The following is a 19,336-nucleotide window of genomic DNA, read 5'->3' on the forward strand; positions in this document are numbered from 1 at the left end:
GTTAAGGTATCACATTGATTTAAACTTTCACGATTATTAAACATTATCAAACTGCACAACGGGACTTAATCGCGTATTTAAGTTTTAAGATTTACCTCCGACGTTTCGAGGACGGCGTTGTCCCCGTGGTCTCGGAGCAGACTGGCTCAAGTTGACATCAACATCTTCTAGCCGCGCGAGTTTTTCGAACTACCCGCACTTGGTCTTGTTTATCAGTTTGAACGTTTTGCGCACTAGGGATGTCACTCTGTCGACACACAACACTAACGATATTCGATTTATCGACTGTCGATATTCGTTTCCGCTTACATTTACTAATGACTGGATTCCATGTGGATGAGATCTTAAAACCCTCGTCCCGATTAAAATTGCAATGTTTTTTGATTTCAATGGCTTCCCGCACTTTTCTACTGTAGAAATGGCGATCCGTGGAGAGGATTTTAGGGTTATGCAGCTCAATCCAGTGGTTTGGTCCTGACTCCAGCAAACTTAAATACGCGATTAAGTCCCGTTGTGCAGTTTGATAAGGTATCACATTGACACCATTCCGAAGTAAAAACATATAAACTTATTAAAATACTTTCTTTTAAACTCCTCTTCACGCTTAAACTGCTGAACAGTTTTAATTTAAATTTGGTACACATATATTTTGAGTCCCGAGACAGGACATAATAAGTTATCTCAAAAATCATCCTTTAAAGGTGTGAAATGAGGTGTAGGGGGAAATTCAGAATTGACTTCTTGAAGTTAATACTGTTTAAGTTTAGGTTTGAAGTCATGTTTTTTTATCATTTTTAACTAAATCAAAGATGTAGACCATCCCAAATTTCATATAAATCGGTTCAGCGGTTATTGATTTCCCGTACAAATTTCCACGCCACTTTTCACACCTTCAAAAGATGATTTTGGTTATAAGATCTATCCTGTTCCGGGACGCAAACTATTTCTATACCAAATTTCAACGAAATCGGTTCAGCGGTTAAGCGTCAAGAGGAGTTTAAAAAAAACCGGCCAAGTGCGAGTCGGACTCGCGTATTAAGGGTTCCGTACATTAAGTCCGACTCGCGCTTGACTGCACATTTCTAATAGGTTTTCCTGTCATCTATAGGTAAAGAACTATTTTGTGTATTCAGACGGACATACATACAGACGCACGAGTGATCCTATAAGGGTTCCGTTTTTTCCTTTTGAGGTACGGAACCCTAAAAAGATTTTTTTTTATTTTGTGGAATGGTGTCAATGTGATGCCTTAAATGGATTCAGCACCCCAGATTTATACGAAAACGATACCAAACACGGCCTAGCACCGTCACTGATATAGATATATCAAGATAAAATGGAGAGCCCTAAATAAACTTTCAAGAGCGGATATCTCATAAACTATTCAACATATCGAAAAAATTGACTGAATAAACTTGTAACAAATTAAATTAACTTTCATTTTGTATAAGTGGCCATGTCGCTGAGATGCATAGTTTCCGAGATATAATCGAAAAACCGGAAAATGGGACCTTCAAAGCCCCCTCTCTCCCCCCCGCTCAAGGGCTACGGCCGGGGACTTTTGATATGTTCACCTCCTAACTTGTCAAACCGAGTTACGGAGTCAAAAATTGTGTTCCGAGCATTTCCCTCTACAACTTTTGGAGCATTCGTTGCCTGACCTAAGTAGCTTATTGCATTTCTTTAAAAACGTTTCTGTAAAAGGTTGACGGGTGTTGGGTGTTTATATGGTTTCGGTCGATTATTATCATTTGCATTGCCCATGATGACTTACTAGAATTACGAGCACACGAGACACTAATAGTAGTTTGACAAACCTTGGTTTTCAAGCGGTATTTTATATTGACATTTGCTGTCACAAATTTGCTGTCAGATTTAGTCGCAAACCGCACGCAAAGTGCACACAAATGTGTCGACACCTTGTTACGGAAAAGTGTAGACACGGCGACGACACTTTGTTTCGAAACAATTCTAGACACATTGTGTGGACTCTGTTACGACACATCTGACATTTAGTTACCACTTTGTGATTCTGCGACTGGAATGGTTATATGGGTATTGCTATTATACATAACGACACACGACACGTCAACTATACATACCTACCTTACTCAGAATACCTACATATCTGCAATTTTAAACACCTCGCCCGCTTAGCTTCTGCGGCTGCTGGCCTGCTAACTGTACTTAGACTGCAGATCTGATTTGAAAATCAAATAAAAATGAACATTTTTGGTGCATAGGTATAAACTAAAGATAACAGTTTAATTGATCACAGTATAAGCCGTGCAATCGGGCCGCCGCAGTTGCATCACAAATCACAACGTCATAAGTTGGTATTCCACCTGTCCAATATATTGGTCCAATGTGCATTGCGTCTCACTCTCTCACTAAGCAAAATGTAAATGGTGATTTCTGCTGTGGTTGACTATTCTGAAAAGATTTCGACCCCTGCCCTAAATATGTAATCTGTATGTGATGCTTAATTCTCTCTTGAGGAAATTTGGCACGGACATAGTTAGAGGCCCGCAGAAGGACATGTAGTATTTTTTATCAATCATCATCATCATTCCACACAGACAAAGTCGCAGACAGAAGCTCGTCTACAATATATCCAATCTACAATAATTTAAACACCATACATCCATGCAATCAGACCGCCGCAGTCGCGTTAACGCGTTAATGACGTCATAGACGGGATTGGAATAAATTGCTTTAATACTGCTAGTGGGATATGATTGGACCGTGAATTACAGAATTACACGCAGCTAGTATGTGTACTTAATTAATTTTTATCTGGCCAAAATTGGCTCGCAATTGGTAATTGGTAAAGCTGTATATCTGAAAAGCACTATAAATCTGGGCATATTAAAATGAATTTAAACTTTATTTGGCGGTGTCCAAAATATTGTACACAATCTTATACCCTCTTTTTGTATTTTTTTTCTTAACCTGAATCATTAATACTGTTGAGCGCCGAGGAGGTTTAAAGTCACGACCTTCCATGATTTTTCGCCAAATTAAGGGTTAAGTCTAATACTCGACAATGTTTCGATCAATTTTGAGGACCTTCGACCGGAGCAACGACTCTAGTGATCGAGCGCGCAACGTGTGTCGTCCAATATCTCAACTCTTCCTATCTTCATATAATATGCGAGCATCGATATGTGCCCCACTTAATTTGTAGGTACCTAACCTAAATCTCATGTGAAATGGCCTTGATCATCTTTCTCGTGTTGTCCCTGCATTTTTTGCCAGGGTTCATGGGAGCCTGGGGTCCGCTTGGCAACTAATCCCGAGAATTTGCGTAGGCACTAGTTTTTACGAAAACGACTGCCATCTGACATTCCAACCCAGAGGGTAAACTAGACCTTATTGGGATTAGTCCGGTTTCCTCACGATGTTTTCCTTCCCCGGAAAGCAATTGGTAAATATCAAATACTCATTGGTACGAGCTGGGGTTTGAACCCGCGGCCTCCGGATTGAAAGTCGCACGCATCTTTGATATCCACAAATAATATTAGCTTTGGACTTTTGGTGGTTGATCTGATTAAATGTTTGGAATTTTTTTTTTACTATCGTCCGTCCACATTATACCTTTTACCGAATAATCCAACTTTAGAAGAGTTATCGTCCCGATACGCCGTAAATCCGCAAAGAATGGTCCGATAACACACACAATATTCCCTTTGGTCATTCAGTCGAATGCTTTAAATAAACTAGTTTAACTCCGACCCCGAGGCCCGTTATAACTATATGTAATCAGAGAGCATACTTACACAAGTCTGGTTGAGCCTAGAACTCAGTGTGGGGATATAATAAAGCCTCAGTTATTGCTGGTTGAGTCCAATGCGTCAGTTTAACGGCTCGTTTAAAGCGATTTTGTGGCTTTCCACTCGTAACGTCAGTCGTAAACGTAAATATATTCGGGGTGACGATACATCACTACGTACAATTGTATAGAGCGAGCATGGGCTCGGAGGACGACTACATACCTATGGAGATGTAGGAGTTATGTAGTCGTTATTTTTGTATTTCCTACCGGAGAAAACTCTTTAATGGTTACATTCGGACTATATCTGCGCTTCTGTTGCAACGTGGCTAGTGCAGCGTTGTCCATGTCAGCTCATGAACATGAGTTTGCATGAGCTTCAGCATAGGCTCATGCCCAATGCATGCCCAAAGGCATGAGCTCAGCTAGGTTGGTGATTATATCATGGAATATATAGTTATAAACACTTAAACAAAATAAAACCCGTAATAATTGACGCATATTATCACATATTATTTCTAAATTCAATACTTCCAATAACACTTGTCATCGTTCCCATTAAGACAGGCGAACTTACTATTATAGATCTGTGCTATCAACTAGGAGCTATAGTCAGGAAAGCGCAGGTCAGAGCCAGCGAGGTTCTCGCGCATCCAACGTTGCGCCTGCGCCGCCATCTCCTCGTCGAACTGCTCGCGCCATGCGCCCGAGACACCTGAAATAAAATAAAAACTTTACCTCTCTACCCTCCACCCTCAGCCGTAACACCAGTATTGCCCTTGAGCTATCCTAAATGTTGCTTTTTGTGGGGCCCCATCTTGTGGGGGCGAGTCACTGTCTGCCGGAAATCAAATTACATACCGTTTTATTAGGCAACGTCCGGTTTTATATCCCATATAGCCCAGAATTTTGTCCATCGCTTTCACCCAACAGCCTAGGTCATTTCATCAACTCTCAATAGTCCTTACACCCCATAGGGTGCTGCCTCTGCGTGCACCCCATGACACGGGTAAGGGCAGCATCCTGTCGGTGTACCCCTTACATAATTTGATCAAAGTGTCAAAAGGGGTACGTGCCGGCTTCGGCTCCACGCACGCCCCCCAAATATCCGTAACACCATTGTTCCGTGACGGGAAGGGAAACACATATTAAACTCCCGTGAGGCTTGAACATTTTAAAATGAACGAGAAAATAGGGTAGATCCGTATTCACAACGCTGACGTTGCGGCTTCTAGTCTAGAAAAATATTTACGAACAGACATAAAGCATTCTCTACCCGTCGACTATAGTACTAATTAGAGTATGTGCGGTAAGAGAAGTGTCGTGAAATGTATGGGATCCAATACATTCTACGACTCTTCTCTTTCCGCACAGACTCTATAAATGGGTATACACCCACTTGCCAGAATTTCATTTGCCATAATTTCATTTGCCATAATAGTCAACAGCCATTATATTGTTTCCCATAATTACATATGCAATACTTATTGTTTACTATATTAGTCACGTGCCAGAAACTTTGTTTCGCATAAAATCAATTTCAATAATATCATTTGTCATCATCATTGTAAGCCATAATGATCACTAGCCATAGTATAATTTTTTTACAGAAACCAAATGCTACTAGAAAAATGGGTTAGGTTAGGTTTGAACTGCGATCCTTACAGAAAAGTAATGCTACTGGAAAAGTGGGTTAGGTTAGGTTTGAACTGCGACCCTTACAGAAAAGAAATGCTACTGGAAAAGTGGGTTAGGTTAGGTTTGAACTGCGACCCTTACAGAAAAGAAATGCTACTGGAAAAGTGGGTTAGCTTAGGTTTGAACTGCGACCCTTACAGAAAAGAAATGCTATCAGAAAAGTGAGTTAGGTTAGGTTTGAATTGCGACCCTTACAGATATCAAATGCTACTAGAAAAATGGGTTAGGTTAGGTTTGAACTGCGACCCTTACAGAAAAGAAATACTACTGGAAAAGTGGGTTAGGTGAGGTTAAATATTCTATTAAATAATATTATTACAATTAATAATATGGACAACAACACGTATGGCACTCGTACGTTCTGGAATCTAATAATCGGGTAAACAAAGAGTATGTCACATCATTTTTATGGTAAACAAACAATTCGGGCAAATAAAATTCGGGCATATGAGTATTATTTTATATAATGTTCGGACAAACAATTTACAACCCTATAAAAGTTACCTTTTCTAATAAAACCCTCGGCATTGGGGTTTCCACTCTTAGCCACCCACGTCGGGTTCACAGACTCGTTGTTCCTGAAGTTCTTAATATTCAAGTGCTCACTAAGTTTAACGATTTGTTCATCAGTTATCTTCTTGTCAAGGAAATCTGCTAGCCGTTTGATAGATAAGGGCACATCCTGAAACAAGTATGCAAAGATAAAGTTAAAGTGCAGTAATGTAATAAATGAATTAGAGATTAACTAGATACGATATAGTAAAGATATGTGACGTTCCACGGCAAAAGGTAATGGCGGTTGGCGCTTACGCTATTATTAACGCCGCTCCAAAATTATTGCGGCGCTATGCGACGTAAGCGCCAGCCGCCATAAGGTACCTTTTGCCGTGGAACGTCACATATCTTTACTATTTCATATCTAGTGAATCTCTAATTCATTTCCCGAATCGCGGCGCTAGCCGCCATAAGGTACCTTTTGCCGTGGAACGTCACATATCTTTACTATATCGTATCTAGTTAATCTCTAATTCATTTCCCGAATCGAGCCGATAGTCACCTTTAACATATCTTCGTAGAATATGAACATCATATTTGGATGATGACGGAGCTCCCACGCTTCTCTGACATGCGCCAAAATTGGGGAATAGATAACTGTAAACAATAATTTAATAGTTATTTACGACACAGGTGCGGAAAGTAGGAAAATCGCAACGAGTGGCGATAAACTAAAACACGATCGAAGGAAGAAATCGTATATTAATTGATAATTTGTAATTTACTTACATAAAGGATAACTCACGCTAGACTGAGCCGTGCCCAGGCTAAGGCGTCCGACATGTCATTTTCTATGACGGCTGATCGGTGATCACGTGGTGTTTTCCATAGAAAATGAAGGGCTAGAAGCTCCGGCCCGGTCCGGTCTAGCGTGAGTCATCCTTAATGTGAAGGAATGCCTGAGCAAGTGGAGCAAAGTTAAGTTTTAAGAAAACACTCAGTAGGTATTGTAATTATACTAATTATTAATTAATCAAAAAAATACCGGCAGGGCCTTGTAACTCGAGTATATAATGGGAAGTGAAATATAGCAAACGAGGTCTTTAAATTCCCGAGAGTTGCAGGCTGGAGTGAATTAAAGACTCGAGTTTGTACCAGTGTTGGGCATTCAAGAATAAAATCATTATTTGAATAAGAACTTGTAGGAATAAAATCATCTCGATTTTATTCCCGTCGAAAATATTCAAATAATTTTGGTCGGGAATAATTCGTATGAGAAAAAATTGAATGAGAATAACATATTCTTAATCAAATAAATATAATCATGATTTTTATTTGAAATAATATTCCTCGAATAAAAATGTGGTCTGGGTACCGTATAGGTACTAATTACGTATAGTTAGGTAGATGTAATAGTAGTTGGTCTCTTGTCTAATTTATACCCATTTTATGGAATAAAATCTTACAAATTGACTGTCGCATAGTTTTAGTAACCGTATTATTTTTATTTTACTAACCAAATCATTAGGTTCAATTTAGCAGTTCAGGGGGCCTAGCCAACATGCCAATCGCTTGCGCTCCAACAACGAAGCGCTTTCTGCCTCTATTACTCTTACATATTAGTGCGATAGAGAGACAGATACCGTTTCGTTGTAGTAGCGCAAACGATTGGCATGTTGGGTACGCACCCAAGGTGCCTAGCCAAGATGACAATTTTTGTTTTTAATTTAATAACCAAATCTTTGGATACAATTTAGCAGTTCTGGGGGCCTAGCCAACATGCCAATCGCTTGCGCTCCAACAACGAAGCGCTTTCTACCTCTATCACTTTTACATATTAGTGCGATAGAGAGACAGATACCATTTCGTTGTAGTAGCGCAAACGATTGGCATATTGGCAAGGCCTCCAGAACAGCTACATTACTTATACCTAATGATTTAGTTATTAAATTAAAAACAAAAATTGTCATCTTGGCTAGGCACCTTGGGTGCGTGGCCAACATGCTAATCGTTTGCGCTACGAGAACGAAACGCTATCTCTGTCTCTCTATCGGTCTAATATGTAAGAGTGATAGAGACAGAAAGTGCTTCGATGTCGGAGCACAAGCGATTGGCATTTTGGCTAGGCCCCCAGAACAGCTAAATTTACCTTATGATTTAGTTATTAAATTAAAAAGAAAAATTGTCATCTTGGCTAGGCACCTTGGGTGCGTAGCCAACATGCCAATCGTTTGCGCTACGACAATGAAACGCTCTCTCTGTCCCTCTATCGCACTAATATGTAAGAGTGATAGAGACAGAAAACCCTTCGTTGTTGGAGCGCAAGCTATTGGCATATTAGCTAGGCCCCTAGAACAGCTAAATTGTACCCAAAGATTTGGTTATTAAATTAAAGACAAAAATTGGCATCTTGGCTAGGCACCTTGAGTGCGTAGCCAATATGCCAAACGTTTGCGCTACGAGAACGAAACGCTGTCTCTGTCTCTCTATCGCACTAATATGTAAGAGCGATAGAGACAGAAAGTGCTTCGTTGTCGGAGCACAAGCGATTGGCATCTTGGCTAGGCCCCCAGAACAGCTAAATTTACCTAATGATTTGGTTATTAAATTAAAAAGAAAAATTGTCATCTTGGCTAGGCACCTTGGGTGCGTAGCCAACATGCCAATCGTTTGTGCTACGACAACGAAACGCTATCTGTCTCTCTATCGCACTAATATGTAAGAGTGATAGAGAGAGACTATACGCAACTCTACGGACCGTTAACGTTTGGCATATTGGCTAAGCACCCTGATCGGATGATAGAACTAGATAGTGTATAGCGAAACTCTTCAATGTGTACTGTACCTAAACTAAAGTAACAAATATCAATTCAATCCGACTTTTAAATAGAAGGGTGAAAATCAACTTACAAAATATAACCGATTGTTACTACAAAAATTAACTTAATTCTAAATAACATTTTAATTGAATAAAACCTTATTTAGAATAGTCCCACTTCTAGAATAATTATTCTGTATTTTATTCCGCATTTAAAATAAAAGTCACATGATTTATTCACCTTAATTTTATTCTAAAATAACTAGTGCAAGAATTATTCTAACTCAAATCGATTTGAATAAGAATAAAATTTCTGTTTTTATTCTTATTCTTATTCAAGTTAATTTTTGCCCAACTCTGGTTTGTACTATTCTTACCCTTACACACAATGTTTTCAATCAGCGGTCGGCAACAGGCGGCCCGCGGGAACCCGGGCCGGACATTATCGCATCGCCTTTAAGTCACATAATAAATCTTAGCATAGCATCAGGCGTCTATCCGGATAATTTAAAAATAACTATTATTAAGCCTCTGCATAAAAGAGATGATAAGACTAATATGGCGAATTATAGGTCCATCGCTCTTGTCTCCATATTCTCTAAGATTTTTGAGAAAGTCATTTACGAAACCCTATACACTTTTCTAGAGAAGCATAAACTACTAGCACCTGAGCAGAAGGGATTTCGCAGGCATACGTCCATAAATATGGCAGTACCTTCTGCATCCGGTTATTAATGCTATGGACAACCGGGGGCAAATATGCGCCATATTTATGGATATGAAAAAAGCATTCCACTATGTTGACCATACTATCCTTTTGAGAAAGCTTAGCTGCTATGGCATACGTGGAAACGTGTTTGACCTCATAGAGTCGTTCTTAAGTAACAGGGAACAGTACACCCATCTAACACAGCTAGACTTAAATCAAAAAATACAGGAAACTTATACATCTACAAAACGTAATACTGTATATGGAGTCCCCCAGGGCAGCGTTTTAGGGCCACTTCTATTCCTCCTTTACATTAATGGAGATCATTACATTAATGCGGCATATCAAATACCCGATGGTCCTTTTCGCAGACGACAGTACAGTAGTTATTGAAAGTAAGAACACCGATAGTTATGAACACGAAATTAACAATACTTTACGTAATATCATTGAGTGGCTTGAAAGTAATAACTTACTGATTAACTTAAACAAAACTAAAATTATCCATTTCAATCAACGATCACCAATTTGATCCATTAATTGCGATTATCAAGGATCTTTAATTGAAGCGGTGAATGATACTAAATTCTTAGGACTTCAAATCGACAGTAGGCTGGCATGGAGGTCTCACACCGAAGCCATTTGTAAAAAGTTAAATCAATTTACTTCTGCCTTATATAAGCTTACCAAGCAGGCAAGTCTAGAGACTGTCATGACAGCATACCACGGTTTTGTGGCATCGACCTTACGCTACGGCATCATGTATTGGGGGAACTCTACCAACAGAAAAGCTGTATTTATAGCTCAAAAGAAATGTGTAAAAGCAATTCGTGGACTCAAGCGAGAAAACAGCTGTGAGCCACATTTTAAGGAACTACAAATATTAACGTTTCCATGCCTTTACATACTTGAAACTGCAGTCTTCGTCAAGTCAAAGTTAACCTTATTTAGAACGGTCTCAGATGTCTTTCCTAGAAGTACCAAGTATGGTAAAAACTTATTTATAGAATGCGCAAACACCGCGCTAAAACGCAAAAGCGTATTTTGTTTAGCGAGCAAAATCTATAATAAATTGCCAGATAGAATTAAATCATTGCCAATCCAACAATTTAAGAAACAGCTGAAAAAATTACTTATTGACAAATGTTTTTATTCAATCTCAGATTTCTTAACATGCGAAACATTATCTTACGTAATTCAAAATGAATACCTTGACATGTATAATTTAATTTTAATATTTTCAATGTATTGAAATGTTTCTATTTTATGTAAGGAATGATTTGTATGTCTTTCCCATCACGGAACAATGGTGTTCCGGACCTTTGGGAGGCGTGCGCGGAGCCGAAGCCAACACGTAGAGGCCCTTTTGACACTTTAATGAAATGTAAGGGGTACACCGAGCGGAGGCTGCCCTTGCCCGTGTCATGGGACGCACGCAGAGGCAGCACCCGCCAGGGTGTAAGGACTATTGAGAGTTGATGGAATCTAAAATGAACTAGGTTATTGGGTGAAAGCGATGGACTAAGAACTGAGCTATGGGGTAAAAAACCGGACGCCTGCCTAATAAAACGGTATGCAATTTTATTTCCGGCAGACGGTGACTCGCCCTCACAAGATGGGCCCCCACAAAAAGCGACATCTAGGATGGCTCAAGGGCAACACCGGTGTGAGCGGCTCAGGGGTGTCGAGAGGTGTGCGCCGCTTTCTACCCAGTGGCTGTTAACAGCCACTGTGCCAACTCGCGTCTTATGCATATTTCACTTCCACCCCTGGAGCTTATAGCTCTAACGACTCCACTCTGGCCGGCCGGCTAAGGCAAGCCAGAGGCAGAGAATCCTGTCCCACCCACCCTCCTTGCGGGTAACAGAACTCTCCAGGAGCACTCGGGTACGTGAGGTCGCTAATCCCCAACAGCTCGCCACAAGCTGCCCTGCGTTGGAATGATTTTATTGTTATTATATAAGATTGGCAATATTATTAATTAATTCTTTTTTAATTGTAATTTTTAATGTTTTTATTTTTACTATTTGTCTGTATTTGTTAGCTAAGTTATTTTATTTTATAAATTATCCTAAGGACATGTTTTTGTACGCCAATAAGCAAAACATAGTGATACCCATTACCACCATTATAATCTTTGACACCACTGTAACAGTTTTACCTATGTTTTACAAATAAACACTTTGACTTTGACTTTGACTTTACCTGTAAATAAACACAAGATTAACTTACCCAAATCATTGAAGAAAAGATTCCAAAAACTTTTCAAGTCTGCCGTAAAGAGCATCAACTTTTTTAAGACCTGATAAAGAGATACTGCTACATCCCTCGGGTCTCGGGCTATGTACACTACTTTAGTGGTGTCCAGTAGATTTGCGGGCAAAAGCGAGAAGGGCGCATGAGTTTTTATAAACCGAGGAGAACGCGCTGCGTCTATAGCCTTTTGAGTATAAATGGGTTCAGAAACTTCTCCTTTCAGCTTTGATTGGATTAGATTAACTGACATTTTTCCTCTGAAATAAATATGAGGGTCATAAACATTTTTACCATGAGTTAAGGACGTTAAGGATGACACGTTAGACCGGGCCTTGTCCGGACCGGAGATTCGGCGCATCGTTTTCTATGGAAAGCATCACGTGATCACCTGTCATATCATGTCATAGAAAAGTAAGCCCCGGAAGCTCCGGCCCGGACACGGCCCAGTCAAAAGTGAGTCATCCTCATCCTTTAAGGTCGCTTCTGTGAAGATCATAAAATATGACGGACTTTAAAGAAATTGTTTAAATTCTGTCATTCTGACCTGTGTTTGTGAGTGAGAGATGAAACATAAATTAACTAATAACCTTTTCACAGTGTTCGATCCGATATCGGTTAGAAATACATAAAATGTATAACTAAGTATTTTTTTCTGTATTTCTTTGCTCATTTTAGAAATCTGCATGGCAAAAAAATTTATAATTAATAATTATGGAAATTTGGAGCATAGTAGGCATATTTGATGGTACCTAACTAAGTACCCAAGATTCTGGATGAGATTGATTCGGGACCAGGATAAGTGGCGTACTCGAAGAGAGGCCTATGCTCAGCAGTGGGCGATAAAGGGCTGATATGATGATGAAGTTTTTTAACTAATGGGGTGAAGCCACCTAATTAATTTATACTTACTCGAGAAACATATATCGCTCCATCAAAGGGATCTTCGAAGCCGTATCAAAATCGCATGCATTTCACGACATGCCAGACCAACTCTTGTGTAAACGTTGTTCCTATTAATACCAAATATACTTTTATTGGTTTATATATTAAGCATTAAAAATTGTTCGGTTTTCGATCCATAAAACTAACGTAAAAGCCAGATTTTAGTGTAATCGTGAATTTCCTATTTCCTGTACGGTTACCATCAGTTTGTCACTGACATAAACGCCGTCGAGAACGTAATTTACTTTCTATACATCCCGTTTGCACTAATATGCGAGTGCGAGCGAGATGTATAGAAAGTAAATTACGTTCTCGACGGCGTTTATGTCAGTGATAAACTGATGATAACCGTACTGGTCTATTGAAAAGCCTGGATGAAAACTATTAGTTTAATTTGTGTGGGCTTTGGTGAAAACTAGTTTCAACTTAATGTTCTACTTTTATTTTAAGAATAAAATAAAATGTAATTGTATGGTTTTATGAAACCACGATGCAAGTAAAATTATTGTAAGGTTTTTTTGTAATTACGGAATCAAACCATTTATATGTAAGTAATACCTAATCTCAATACATTCTATAGGTATATTAAGGAAGCTTTCTTTGACATTACCAGACCGAGGATACCCAGTCACCCATACATCGTCTGGTCGAACAGCCATATTCAAGATATTGTCAGCATGCTCTTTGTATCTTGTAGGAATAACGTAACCGGTACCGCTGGAAGGGCCGCGAAAACGGCATCCTGCAAAAAAAACTAGTTATTTCTGCTACATTTCGATATTTTAGGATAAAAAATTGTCATAATAAGGTAAACGTACTAGTGCTCGACATGCGAATGCCCAATAGATGACACCCTGCTGTCACCTCTATTGACAATGACTTAAGTTTCAAGATGACCTGTACTGGGACCGCGTCGAGCACCAGTACGTTTACCTTAACGAGAGTTAACTATGAATATAGTGAACGCCCCTATGATGGCCATGGCGCCAGTAATGGGATGATCTAAAATCCTGTAAAATAAGTACATATTTATGATCAATTTAAAATGCTGGCAACATTTTACCACAAACAAGAGCCATAGAGCCGATTAAGTTTGATTATTCAATGATTTTTGTTAGTTTAAAATTAATAGTGCCATACTGCCCATGACTGGAGCAAAACACCATAGTTTTAATTTGCTAATAATCGAATACCTTTAAACAAGCAATTCTTGTTTAACGCTGATTTAAACTTTCCCGATTTTTAAACATTATTAAATTGCACAAGGGACTTAATCGCGTATTTAAGTTTTTAGATTTAAGTACCTCCGACGTTTCGAGGACGGCGTTGTCCCCATGATCTCGGAGAAGACTGGCTAAATTTGACATCAACATCTTCTAGCCGCGTGAGTTACAATTCTTGTTTATTTAATTTTATTGATCATTTTATCTGACAGAAACCGTAAAAAAGAGTGATTGGTGACATGGACTAGTTATATTATTTCTACTGTAACATATCCAATATCTCTCACCTTCGAAAAATCCGGTCAACAGTCCTTGAGTTGCGGAATCCAGCTCTTGAATTTTCACTTTATTGTCCATTTTATCTGCGTAATTATAATACAGAAATAAATTAGTATTTACTTGGCCAATTCACTGCCATAAAACTATTGCGACTATGGTCCGCTAGTTCAACACGAAACCTAATTATGTATAAATGCCAACGTTGGTTTTCACATCGTCACGGACACTCAGAACAACAATGACTCAATTTCAGAGCATAAAATATGAAAAAAAAATAGTCACTCAAAATAATAGAACGCAAACGTGTTTTTTCTACTTTTTCAACAAAAATTATAAATATCTTGCAAAATATTGATCCTATAAGTATGAGTGTGATCTCATTCGATTCAGCGCAAAAAAATACACGAAAATGACACCTCATTGGCCAAGTTTGTTAAATGTGATTGTTTTTGAACATACCCCCCGAAAAGGGCTTAGGACGCCTAAATTTTGATAGAATCGACAGATCCTCATTTCTAGTGCCAAGATAAAGGTCATAAACAAATTTTAATTGATGTACATATTTTGCCGCCAAATGGCCATATTTAGGCTTACTTTACCCGTACTAAATATTAGGTGGTTTTACTGTACCGAATTGTCCTGTTTTTGTACCAATTATGTTCCTGCTGAAACTATAGACTCATCAGACAAATTGGTATACTTAAGCAAACATTAATTTTAGTATCAAAGATATACCTAACAGTAATTTTAGTAACAATAAAGGATTGGTTCTCACTTACTTATTGTCTCAAACTGATGATAGTTGGCAGACTGCACACAATTGTTAGTTCGAAATGTTAGACTAATTACCTAGTTCGATAAGTAACATTGTAATTTATTTGCGCCATTAAATAATGTCTTCTTATCAATTGTTAACAACGAATTATCTACTTATCATTAGATATTTAGATTTACATTTGTAGTGTAAAACGTTATACGATACATGTGCGAATTAGTTTGTTTAGATTTAGACTCGTATCGATTTACATAAATCACTCCCTCTCCCTTCGGTCGTGTTTTAATGTATCGCCACTCGTTGCGAATTTCCTATTTTCCACACTTGTATCGTGCATTATTTTTATTATAATAGTACATTAGTATATCCTACCATATCTCGGGACCATGAGGTCCCGGATCTTTGGGAGGCGTGCGTTCTTTAAGACAAGTTTCGTGTCATGTAGAACGCCTGCTCGAACCCATTAGTAGGTAGTATTATCTAATTCAAATAAAAAAAAATCAAATGCTGTGTTCTAAATGTTCTTACATAAGACTTATTTTGTTTGCTAATTAGTAATTACACATATTTAATCCCTATCATTGCAATGATCTAATAAAAGATTAAGTACCTATTTAATTTATGATTAGTAACTTATGACAGAGTCTTTATCTCCCTATGGCTTGTTATAACCGTGTAAACGTTTTTGCGTAACACTATTGGCATAAATGAAAAAGTAATTATATTCTGATTACATATTATGAGCTTAATCATTGTAGCAACAGTAACCCAAACACAGGGTGTTAGGACAGCCATTATAGTGACCAATAACAACGTACAGTAGGTACGATGGATTTAATCAACAAATCACCCCCATTTTTTTCCTTAACCATTTTTGAATGTCAACAAAAAAATGAGTTTTTTACAATTATTTTTTCTTTTTACAATTACATATGAAAAACAATCGTGAAACGAGAGCTTAATAAATACTTTCAATGAAAACTATAACGAACATGATAGGACCAGTCGTTTTTAAAATATTGCAAAAAATCTTCTTTTCTTAGTAAAAAGACGTAAGTACAGTGAAACCTGGTTAAGTGGGACCTGGATAAGTGAGAAACCTCTATAGCTGGGACTCATGGTGCGGTCCCGGCACTTTAGCACTGAATTACCTCTGTTAGTGAGATAAAATGAACCTCTATAACTGAGATTAGTCGTTGTGATTTATAGTCAGATTTACCTCTATAATTGAGACAGAGAGTATATTTTACCTCTTTTACTGAGACTATATTTATAAGATTACATTTTCCTAATTGTTTTTATAGAATTTTATAAGAATTGGCCTGTGTATCTGAGATAAAGTCAGTCTATGACCTCTCTAACTTGGACTCTATTGATCAGTTTCCGTATTCTTACTAAGTAACTCTTAGTCTATCCATAAATTCCGCGTTTGCTTAATTGTGTCTAAAAGACTTCAAGTTTCATTTAGTTAGGTACTTTATGTAGTTAAAACTATCAAAACGAAAGCTGAAATCTTGATAAGTAACACGAATAAACACATTTTCAGTTAATAATTTTCTAAGAGGCAATGAAGTCCGTATCAAATCTAATTGAAAAAAAAAACTATCATTTAAAGATAAAATTATTCAAAATAAATTTAAAGAAATAATTAACAGACTTAAAAATATTTAGGGACAAGGATTATTTTACCTTATTTATTTTTAAAGATAATTACAAAATACCTTATTAACCACCTCTATAACTGAAATCCATCCTCTATTCTCACCTCTATTAATGGGGCCCTCTGTAAATGAGACAGAGATTTATTTGTACCTGGCTAACTGAGAGCCTGGGTAAGTGGAATACCTCTTTAAGTGAGACAAATCTGCTCGTCCCTTGAAGTCTCACTTATCCAGGTTTCACTGTATATACATAGCGCTGCAAAGGTACTCCCTTCTCCCTTATGAATCTTATGATACTTACTAATAGCCCCCGTTTGGCCTATTTTGACGGAATGGTAACTACGAAACCCTACACCGAGCATGGCCCGACATGCTCTTGGCCGATTATTTCTGTTAAAGATTACTTATCATCATTTTTACAGCTTTATGTTATGAGCCTGTATACTGTATAGTCGGTGTGGACCTGGCTACTAAATAGCGGGATTGCGCTAAATTGACCGCCATTCAGCGGCCGACGCGGACATTTTTGAAAATAGGATGTCGTTAGGATTCAATTCGCCTGCCAACTTACTTAACTAGTACCTATTTTATTACGAAATCAAAGGATAAGCGTAGGTAATACGTTCAGGTTAGTTCAAATATATTTATGTTCAGTACCGTCTTTACCATATAAGGGCACACGGGGCCCGTGCCCAGGGCCCCCATCCTCAGGGAGCCCCGAAGGACAGACAGTAACAGTAGGTATACCCATAAATAGAAGATCATAGTAGAAAAATGTTAGTTTAATTTGCTTTCTTTACTTTCCAAAATAGCATAGTTTAAGACGGCCCTGTTTATTTTACATATAAAGTACCTAACATCATATTAAACACTTCTGCAGATGAAACGCATGTGACATTATAGAAAATCAGTTCGGCCTTATACTTTATTGCATTACAATAAGGTTGATAATTAAATAAACAGTTTAACATTCTGTTGTTATGCGCAGTGAGGATGCCCCTAAGTCTGCGAACAGAGCCCTACCGCTAAACACGAAATCGAAATTTCGTTATCTGCCTCTCTATCACTCTTACATATTCTAGCAAAAGGGAGGCAGATAACGAAATTTAGATTTTCGTATTTCACAGAAGGCCCTCGGCATTCCTTCTCGAAGCTCCGACGTTGCTGGACTTTAATTAAGACACGGACGCCATATTAACGAAGCACATGCTTAGGACAGTTAGGACTCAGGACCTTCATAAAACGAAATGGTGTACAATAAGCCAATGTCTTAAATTACTCAAAATTGACCATTCCCTGTAATGTGGATTCCAGAAAAGAGACAATTATAAGTTCAGTTCTAACCCCCTTCATAAAACTTAGCAATCTCTTACAAACCTCTGTTAAATTTTGTCTCGTTCCAGCACACAGTAATTTCAAAATTACAGATAGGGACAAAAGATTATCAACGGCTCGTTAGATTTCACAGCCGTCAGAAAATCAGTCTTCCAAAACGTAACGCTAGCAAAAAACAATTACTAAGGGCCACCGCACACTAGCGTCTCTTGAGCGTCGACGTCTAGTCAGCGCTATGGAAAAAGACGTCTCTGCGCAGTTGCGCCAAAACGTTGCGTCAAGCAGCAGCCAAAGAGTTGACTAGACGCCGACGCTTGGGAGACGCTAGTGTGGGGTGGCCCAAAATGACTTTTGCCCTATTAATTTGATACACTTCGGTACAACCACTAGCAGCAAAGGTGTAAGACATGTTCGCCTTATTGCAATTGAATAAGGTGCAAAATTTTAAATATATTTCCACCGTACACACGACGCGCTGTTTTTAATTACTTTCAGGTTTCATACCAGTAATTAATTACTCACACGACTTTTTTGCCGAATTTCCGGCTTTCTAAATGTGTTTTACTTATATTTTAGGTTTTATAAACTGAGGTTTGCTGAACCACGTTTAATACCCATGAGTGATTCATTCATTCACTCGTTCGTTCGTTCATTTTTCATTTGTTTCTATACAGTGTGTCTGAAAGAGGACTGAAGGAGTTTTACCACGCATTCCCGAGAACATGGTCACAAAAAGCAAAAAATATGGTATTACCTAATAGATATTAATACAGGGTGATTCAGGAGACGTGAGCAGGACTAACAATGCCCATATCGTTAATTATAAGCAACTGTTTCGTATCAGTATTAGTGAGGTTAACGTTAATTTTCTAGTCGTGTTGAAAAAAAAAAGTTATTATTTTTTTTACGACATGCATGGTCACCCTAAAATTAGAATACTAAACTACCGATATTCTGTGTCAAATTGAATGTCATTACTGTCATCACGGTCTGGTTACTTTTGAAAACTCGTATCTCACTCAAGTTTGACATTTTATTTTCTTCGTAATCAAAATGCCATTACGGTTAAAGAGGTTTTATGTTGATTAATTAGGTCCTGTAGGGTGACCATGATTGTTGAGAATTAAATTTGCCCTCACCAAAAAGTAAAAAAATAGGAAAAAGTGTTGTTGTTTCTCCTAAATACGACGGTGACCGATCAATTATCAGTTACTGAGTGTGCAGGATTAGTCCTGCTCACGTCTCATGAATCATCCTGTATAGAGTTATGTATGGTTATTGTTGCGATCCGCGCAATAAGTCTAGATCAGGCTTTAACGCACCCACAATCTTCAACCACCTATTGAAAATGAAATATAAGTAGTTGGTCAAGC

At 38.2% G+C, this 19,336-nt stretch overlaps 1 pseudogene; it reads right to left on the bottom strand.

Moving 5' to 3' along the window:
• Nucleotides 1-4,356: 4,356 nt before the first annotated feature.
• LOC134793271 (luciferin sulfotransferase-like) lies at nt 4,357-13,422 on the bottom strand (annotated as a pseudogene).
• Between the last annotated feature and the right edge of the window lie 5,914 nt (nt 13,423-19,336).

The sequence above is a fragment of the Cydia splendana genome, chromosome 8, assembly GCF_910591565.1.
Source record: "Cydia splendana chromosome 8, ilCydSple1.2, whole genome shotgun sequence".
Taxonomy (NCBI): Eukaryota; Metazoa; Arthropoda; class Insecta; order Lepidoptera; family Tortricidae; genus Cydia; species Cydia splendana.